This window comes from Pipistrellus kuhlii, unplaced genomic scaffold, assembly GCF_014108245.1.
Source record: "Pipistrellus kuhlii isolate mPipKuh1 unplaced genomic scaffold, mPipKuh1.p scaffold_m20_p_30, whole genome shotgun sequence".
Classification (NCBI taxonomy): domain Eukaryota; kingdom Metazoa; phylum Chordata; class Mammalia; order Chiroptera; family Vespertilionidae; genus Pipistrellus; species Pipistrellus kuhlii.
The window spans coordinates 1,252,552-1,260,972 of record NW_023425530.1 but is presented as its reverse complement, the minus strand read 5'-3'; the positions used below and the strand labels follow the sequence as shown (position 1 = coordinate 1,260,972).

Sequence of the window (8,421 nt, the reverse complement as noted above, 5' to 3'; positions counted from 1 at the left end):
AAGGGGAGAGCGCGAACGCAGTCCCCCGCTACCACAAATTACGCAGTCCAGTTTCCCGCATTTGGGGAACTCGCAGGGGTCAGCACATCCGGAGTGCAATGGGTAAGCCTGGCCCTGGGAAAACCACTTTCGTGATCTTGGTGTCTCTCCTGCCAGGTAAGTATTGTCTGGGGCACTTTTTATTTTCAAAGGATTATTTTTAGAAAGAAACATCGATGTGCGAGTAGCAACGTCAGTCCGCTGCCTCCTGCCCTCCCCCAGCGTGGTCTAAGCCTGTGCCCTGACGAGGGACCTAAGGGGCAACTCACTGAGCCACACGGGCCAGGGAGAGTGGGCAACTTTAAAAATATATATATTTTATTGAATTTCCACAGAGAGGAAGGGAGTCACATAGGGAGTCAGAAACATCGATGAGAGAGAGACATCGATCAGCTGCCTCCCGCACGCCCCCTACTGGGGAGGTGCCCGCAACCAAGGTACATGCCCCCCCCCCCCCCTGGAATCGAATCTGGGACCCTTCAATCCGCAGGCCGACGCTCTATCCACTGAGCCAAAGCGGTTTTGGCAAGTGGGCAACTTAAAAAAAAGATATAATTCACATACCCTACAATTGACCCGTGTAAAGTGTGTATTTCAGTATGTTCAGAGGATTGTGTCACCCTCACCACTATCTAGTTCCTGAACATTTTATCACCCCAAATTCAGCAGTAACCTTTTATTCTCCCCAAATCTATATCCCATGGCACCCACGAACCCCCTGCCTGTCTCTGTGGGTGTGCCTGTTCCGGACCTTTCACATCAGTGGGGTCACGCTCTGGCTCCTCTCACTGAGCAGCATGTCCTCAAGGCTCACCCACGTGGTGCTTCAGGCCCGGGGCTGAGTGCTAGTCCAGGGCCGACGGAGGAGGTGCTGGCTGTGTGCTGAGAGTGGCTGGGACCTCAGGAAGGAGCTGGGGGGTGGGGAGTGGCTGGGGGCGGTGCCTGCCCCTCTGTTCCCCGCTGGATGGAGTCTGGATGGGGGTGGGAGCCAAAGCAGCAGGACAGCAGGGACAGGCAGGGGTGTTTCCCTGCTGATGTGATGGAGGGGGCGTGGCCCTGCTTTAGGAGCTCCTGGTCTGACAGGGGAGACTACCTTCGCTCCCAGAAGCTCCTAGACAGTCCTGCCTTTCTTATCGCAGCCTGAGGGGAGAGACGTGGTCGGTATGTGCATGCCTGCATGCCTTCACAGGCTCTGTCTGACAGGGAGGCGTGGTCCTCCCCCCGGAGGCACCCGGTGTGGTGGGGGAGGCGCGGCTCTGACTCCAGGGGCTTCTCAGCTGATGGCAGAGGCACGGTTGCTGCCAGGATGGAGACGTGAGCCTGTCCCGCCCTTTGACGCTCCCTCTGAGGGGAGAAAGATGCCCTTTCTTTCTTTCTTTCTTTCTTTTTTTTTTTTTAAATATATTTTATTGATTTTGTACAGAGAGGAAGGGAGAGAGATAGAGAGTTAGAAACATCGATGAGAGTCATCGATCAGCTGCCTCTTGCACACCCCCTACTGGGGATGTGCCCGCAACCAAGGTACATGCCCTTGACCGGAATCGAACCCGGGACCTTTCAGTCCGCAGGCCGATGCTCTATCCATTGAGCCAAACCGGTTTCGAAGATGCCCTTTCTTTCAAGGGTCCCATGTAAGGGAGGAGACAAAGCTTCCTGCAGGGCCCAGTCTGATAGGAGAGGCACAGCCCTGTCCCGAGTCCCCAGTCTGATTGTGACACAGCCCAGCGCCCGGGCTCCCCGGCAGCAGAGCACGGTGACCAAAGGAGCCGTGGCGCCTTGCGGTATTTTTATCTGAAGAGAGGGAGGGAGGGACAGAGAAACCTGGAGCACCGGCCCGCACGTGCCCCACCCGGGGAGTGACCCAGCACCCTGGTGTGTGCCCGCAGGGATCAACCTGCCACCACTGGGTGTACAGGACGGCGCTCTGACCAGCCGGCCAGGCAGAGCCTTACAGTTCTACACCCGGCCCCAAGCTCCGCTGGCTGAGCCCTGGGCGTCCCCTCCTCTGTGGAGGGGGCGGCAGCGGCTCGGGGTGGGCTGTGGAGGGGGTGGGGGCAGTCCTGCCTGAGGTGCCAGCAGCCCCTCGCTCGCCGTGCAGCGCAGGCTCAGGCGGGGTGGGCTCCGGGGAAGGGCGGCCACGCTGTGCTCAGCCAGCAGTTCCCGGGAAGCTGATGGAGATCCTGGATGAAGCCTGACAGCTCCAGGAACCGGATGACAGGCCGCGCTCGGCTGTCGGCGGCGGTGGGGGAGGGGAGCCTCCAGATAACGGTGTGTGGTGGCTCCAGGGGAGGAGGGAGAAGGAGAGGGGAGGGGGGAGGGGGGACAGGCAGAGGCCCAGGAGGGTCTGCACACTCGACAGATCCCAAATGTGTGGCTGTTCCTCTGCTCACTCGGTCCTGGGAAGCCCCACAAGGGAACTGGAGGTCAAGAGCAAAACTGCTCCCAGATCACAGGGAGAAAGAAGCGTAAAAGCCTGGAGGGAAATGAAAAATGAATGAAACACCACCAGCGGCAGGTGGAGGACTGGCGAGTGGTGGCGGAGCGCAGGCAGAACCAAGGCCGCCTCCACACACACACACACACACACACACACACACACACACACACACCTCGATTCCCTCACTATGAACTGGGAGACACCCACTCAGTCAGGCTACAAACATTTACTAAGTGCCTGGATGGTCTTAGGTGCTGGGGACATACTCATCAACATGACACCTGCCCTTGCAAAGCTCACTGTGGATGGGGGGGGGGGGTTCTGGCAGCCCCCAGTGACCTCCTGATGGACACACCTGTGTGCAATCGCCTCCCCTGCACGAGGCTGGGACCCGAGGCTCGCTTCCCATCAGTGGAACCTGCAAAGCTGTTGTCACTGCCAGGAGACTTCCTCCTCTGCTGGCCTTAAAAAGCCAGTGGTAGGTCCGTGGGAAGGAACGGGGGCAACCACATGAGGAAGCCTGGAAGCAGACCTGTACCAATCGGGCCTTCAGGGGAGACCCCAGCCCTGGCTGACATCTCAATTACAGCCAGGAGAGACCCTGAAGCAGGGAACCCAGCAAAACCACATCCAATTCCTGTGGTTTTTAGCTGCTAATTTGGGTCATCTGTTTTGCAGCACTAGATAACTCATACAGGGAGAAACAGGCAGAAAATACACCTCCTTAAGGCACCCTCTCAGAACTTTAAAAAAATATATACTTTTATTTATTTCAGAGAGGAAGGGAGAGGGAGAGAGAGAGAGAAACATCAATAATGAGAGAGAATCATTGATCAGCTGCCTCCCGCACACTCCCTACTGGGGTTTGAGCTCGCAACCCAGGCATGTGACCTTGATTGGAATTGAATGGAAGACCCTTTAGTCCACAGGCCGACACTCTATCCACTGAGCCAAACCAGCTAGCACTCTTAGAACTTTCTTACCCTGTTTTATCTCCACCTCTAGTACTCACTTATTTTTATTTCATGATTCTATTTAGATATGTTTACTCTCTTATCCCCCATCTCCCAACAAGAACGTCACCTTTATGAGTGGAGACTTTTTCTTCACTTGCTGTAGCACCTAAAACAGAGCTGGGCATATAGTAGATGCTCAATAAATATTTTTTGAATGAGCAAGTGGATTAATATAGTTGCATTGGGTAACTAAACAAGTGAGTTTGAATAATGAGCTTAGCACAAGGCGTGGCCCATGCTGAGTGCTGCACAACGTTAGCTGACGTCATTACTCGTTAAATCTCAGGGGGCCCCACTGGGTCACACTGAGGAGAAGGAACCAGCTAGAGATGAGCGCAGCCAGCAGAGTGGTGGGGACAGTGTGAGCTTAGACACTGGGAAAGGGATTTCTTGGCCACTCACCCCTAGAGGCCATGGGCAGCTGAGTTGGGTGACCCTAAGGGTCAGCAAAGTTTCTCTTTAAACATGTTGGCTTTGAGGCCATGGCGTATCAGTTGTAACTGCTCAACTCTGCCACTGGAGAGTGGAAGCAGCCATCCACACATGATGTGCACACAAATGTTGTTGGCTATGTAATATTCCACTGCACACAGCTTGCTCATAGAATCTCCTATTATTGTACATCTAGGTTATTTCCAGTTTTTATGTCTTTATAAATAATGCTGCTTGCCAAAACTGGTTTGGCTCAGTGGATAAAGTGTCGGCTTGCAGACTGAAGGGTCCCAGGTTCGATTCTGGTCAAGGGCATGTACTTTGGTTGCTGGCATATCCCCAGTTAGGGGGTGTGCAGGAGGCAGCTGATAGATGTTTCTCACTCATCGATGTTTCTGGCTCTCTATCCCTCTCCCTTCCTCTCTGTACAAAATCAATAAAATATATTTAAAAAAAAAAGAAATATGTATGTAAAAAAAAAAATGACATAACATTCCACCTTAAAAAGCACTGTGGAAATTGGAAGTAGTGTTAGGAGAGTAGGCATGGGCTGAATTACAAGTAAAGGAAACTTTAAATAAATAAATAAATAATGCTGCTATAGATACCTCCCCCAAACCTTTGTTTCCGGGGGCAAGGTGAACTGGGGGCTCTTGGACCTTCAGGAGGGAAGGGTCTACCAGGAGGGAGGCCACAGGGAACGAGGCAGAACTCCCGCCACTGCCCTGCCTCAGCCCCTCCTGCTCAGCCTGTGCTTCCCCACCCAGCATGCGGCCTCCACCAACCCTGTAACCACCACCCCCCGCCCCCATTTGGTCCCACGTCTGGGTTTTTGTCCTTGCAGTTCCCGCGGCTCATGACACCCTTCAGCCACAGACCCCAGCTCCACTGGCATTTCCTGGACCGCCCCAGCTAAGCTCTCCCTTTCCTACCCAGGCGCTCTCCGTGAGGGGTGTATGTGCCCTCACACAGCTGTTGTGAATGCGCCTGAGCACGTGTTTATTATCTCCACTCCCCATCAGACTGTGGGCTGCAGGGGGTCAGGGATTTGTCAGTCTTGATCCCCGAGCATCCCTGGTATCCAGCCTAGGCCTTGGCACACAGCAAGTGCCTAAGAAATGACTGCTGAGTGACAAAAAAAAAAAAAAAAAAGAAATAGAAAATTAACAGATCAATATGTAAACATGCACTAAAATTCACTGAACCAAGGTATCTTTGATTATTAGGGGACCTGATTTCAAATTATGCTAAAATGTGAAAAAACATGAGGCTTGGAACTGGTAACATATGATCATTCAGAAGTGGTGCAAAAGACAAGAGGGGAAATGATGGATGGGCTGGATGGGGGTTCAAGAGGAGCTCTCTGAGGAAGTGAGATTTGATCCAAGACCTCACGGGTGAAGAGGAGTCACGAGAGAGCAAAAGGAAGGGCGTTCTTTCTGGGCAGAGGGAACGGCTTGTGCAAAGGTCCTGAGGCAGGAACAGTCAGTGCTGCTGGTGGAAGGGAATGTATGTACAGGGCCCCATTTCTGTGCTCACACTTTCACTATCACAGATCAAGGTCTCGAGGCAGGAGGCCCGGGCTGGGAGCTCTAGGAGGGCAGGGCTCGGAGCCGTCACTTTCTCTCTGTGACGATGTCTGAGCCAGGACTGGGGACCTGGTCTGATTAGCAGGGATGAGCCACTCCCTGGGCTCCAGACATCGGATCCACAACTGCTGTGGGGGGCCACGTGGGGGCACGGACCTCATGTTGAAGAGGACCATTAATCGCACCATGTACTGCCTGCTGGTCTTTGGGGAGCCGTGCCAGGGTCCCCAAGACCACTGCTGGGATCAATGATTTCATAGAACTGCTGGCGTTCAGCATATGGCCATACACACGGCTACTATCTATCACAGCAAAAAGTTACAGAGGAAAGTCAGGAAAGGGAAAAGGCATGGGGGACAGGTTCAGGAAGATCAGGCAAACTTCCAGAGCCTTCTCCCAGTGGAGTCACACAGGACGTGCTCAATTCCCCCAGCAAGGAGTAGTCACCACAGGTGTGAAGAGTCTCCTGGAGAAGCTCACGGAGACCAGCACCCAGAGTTCTCAGTGGGGACTGGTCATGCAGGCACTCTGCCCAGCACGGACCAAGATCCCAGACTCCAGGAGGAGAGCAGGTGCTCAGCGTAACTGTTTGTGCAAACAGTGTAAGCCCAGGGAACCACTCTTATAAGGGACAGTGGAAACCATCCTGAAATTCAAGTTCCCAGATGCCAGCCAACGTCCCACCTTGTAACCTGGCCTCTCTAAGGACAGCAGCCTCAGACTTGCTGAATTCAAACTTCCTGCACAGGAGCCTGAAATGGTTTGGATTATGAAAAATAACTACATCAGATAATCAGAAAACAAAGCACTTTGTGTTTCTGAGCACCTACTGGGTGCCAGGCACCACATAGAACACTTTTTACGGCTTTCAAAGTCTCCGTGAGACAGAGAGTGAGACAGAGAGTGAGGCATCCTTTTCACAGAGGAAACTCAGTCACAGAGCATGAACTGCAGAGCCAGGATTCAGACCTGGGGACCTGACTCTGGGGGAGACAGGGTAGTACAGCAATTAGGAGCATGGGTCACAGAGCCAGGAGCCTGGGTCTGACTCTTCCACTCTCTAGCCATAGCATATCCTCTCTGGGCCTCCGTTTCCTCATCTGAATGGATATAACCCGTCCACTTGTGAGGGTATGATCAGCATGGCGCGCAAGTATCTGATGGTAAATTATAGAAATAGATGGCCCCCAGTTGCATGCTCAGGGACCCTGCGCTGGAATGTGAAAAGGCTGGGCTGGGGTCCTAACCTAGGTGTTTAAAAGATGAAGGCACTGAGTCACAGGAGAGAACATCAACTCGACTTCAAACCGAGGCTCCAGGCTGTCGATCCTGACATCTTGGACTTACTCGCAGGCCTGAGAGCTCATTGCCTTCAGGGAGCACACATTCTCCTGTGGGGTGAGGACAGGCACTCAGAATTCCAGAGCTCTCTCTTCCAAAGGCCGAATCCCGCCTTGCAAGACCCTCTCCACCCAGGAGTGCTGGTTAGTACTGGTTTTCCCCCAACAGACTTGGGAAGAGAAACTGAGGGGCCCCTGAAGACAAAGAGTTTATTTAGCAAAGCTTAACCCTTTCCAGGAACGCAATAGGCTAAGATCCAATGAGGGGCGGGGCTTATCAGAGTCCCGCCCCCGACGGTGAAAAAAGGTGAGGGAACAAGCTTTTAAAGAAGCCCCGCCCCCAAGGGAGGTGATTGGATAATTTCTTTCGGAAACCCAATAATGGGAAGTGATTGGACAAATATTCCAAGCTCCGCCCTTTCCCCACCCCCCTCCAGCCCCCCGCCTGTGATTGGGTAAACCCCGGGAAAAGTTTCGCGCAAGCCCACCTCTCGCGGAAGGTGATTGGAGGCCGTTAGACTAGAAAACAAGGTTCCAATGAGAGAGGGTCACCTCGGCCGGAGTTCCGATATATCATATGCCGCCCTGGGTATAAAGCCCTAGACATCCAACATCTAAAACTTTTCGCTCCGATATCTTTGTCCCCCACTCCTCTCACACGTACCAGGAATCAGCTAGGGCTGCTGTTTACTGGACTTCCCCGCCGTCCCTTGCACTTCCGACACCGTCGTTGCTCCAGCCTCCAGCATTGGCTGCAGCTACACAGCCTGCTTTTGTCATTGGCTGGGACTCCCGCCTGTTAACATCGTAACCCGGCCGTTTTCCCTCCCGGGTTGCAACTGTGATAGCTCCCAACCAAGGTTCTGGGGCATCTGGATGTGGCGTTCCCAGGAGATGCCGAGTCCTAGAGGTCAGCAGCGGCTTGTGAAAATTTATTCGCGACACTGCCTGTTGTTCATTCTTTTATTCAGCAAAAATAAAAGTCAGTGTTGGGCGTTAAACCTGTGTGCTGGCCTCTGGGAACCACACATCGTCCCTGTGTCCTCAGGGTTCACGTGGGGGCTGTGGTCTGTTTCCACATGCCACACAGGTTGTGGGCAAAAGAGTGCCCTGGACGGCACACCCCGTTTATCCTGAGCCACAGGATAAACCCACCTTCCCCCTACACACACACTATACCAAATGTACCCCATAACCAAATGTCCTTTTTTAAAATTCTTCTTTTTAAATTTGCACACAAGGATATTTTCCCATTGATTTTGAGAGAGAGAGGAACAGACAGAAAGAAATATCAATGCTCATCAGTTGGTTGCCTCCTGCACTTGCGGACCAGGGCCCCAGCTGGGGAGGAGCCTGCATCCTAGGCACATGCCCTGAACCCCGACCGGAATGAACCTGGGACGTTCGGTCCGCAGACCAACGCTACCCACTAAGCCAAACTGGCGAGGGCTCAAATGTCCTTTTAAAGAGGAAATCCCACTCAATTCTTTCTCCAGTCTCCCTCCTTCCTTTTTATTTATTTTTGTTTGTTTATCCTCATCCGAGGATATTTCCCGCTGATTTTGGAG

At 53.1% G+C, this 8,421-nt stretch overlaps 1 non-coding gene across 1 annotated transcript; it reads right to left on the bottom strand.

Annotated features, from left to right (window-relative positions):
* Window positions 1-164, bottom strand: LOC118731460. The gene has a single exon (XR_004991873.1). It is a non-coding gene; the product is annotated as a U1 spliceosomal RNA (small nuclear RNA).
* Between the last annotated feature and the right edge of the window lie 8,257 nt (window positions 165-8,421).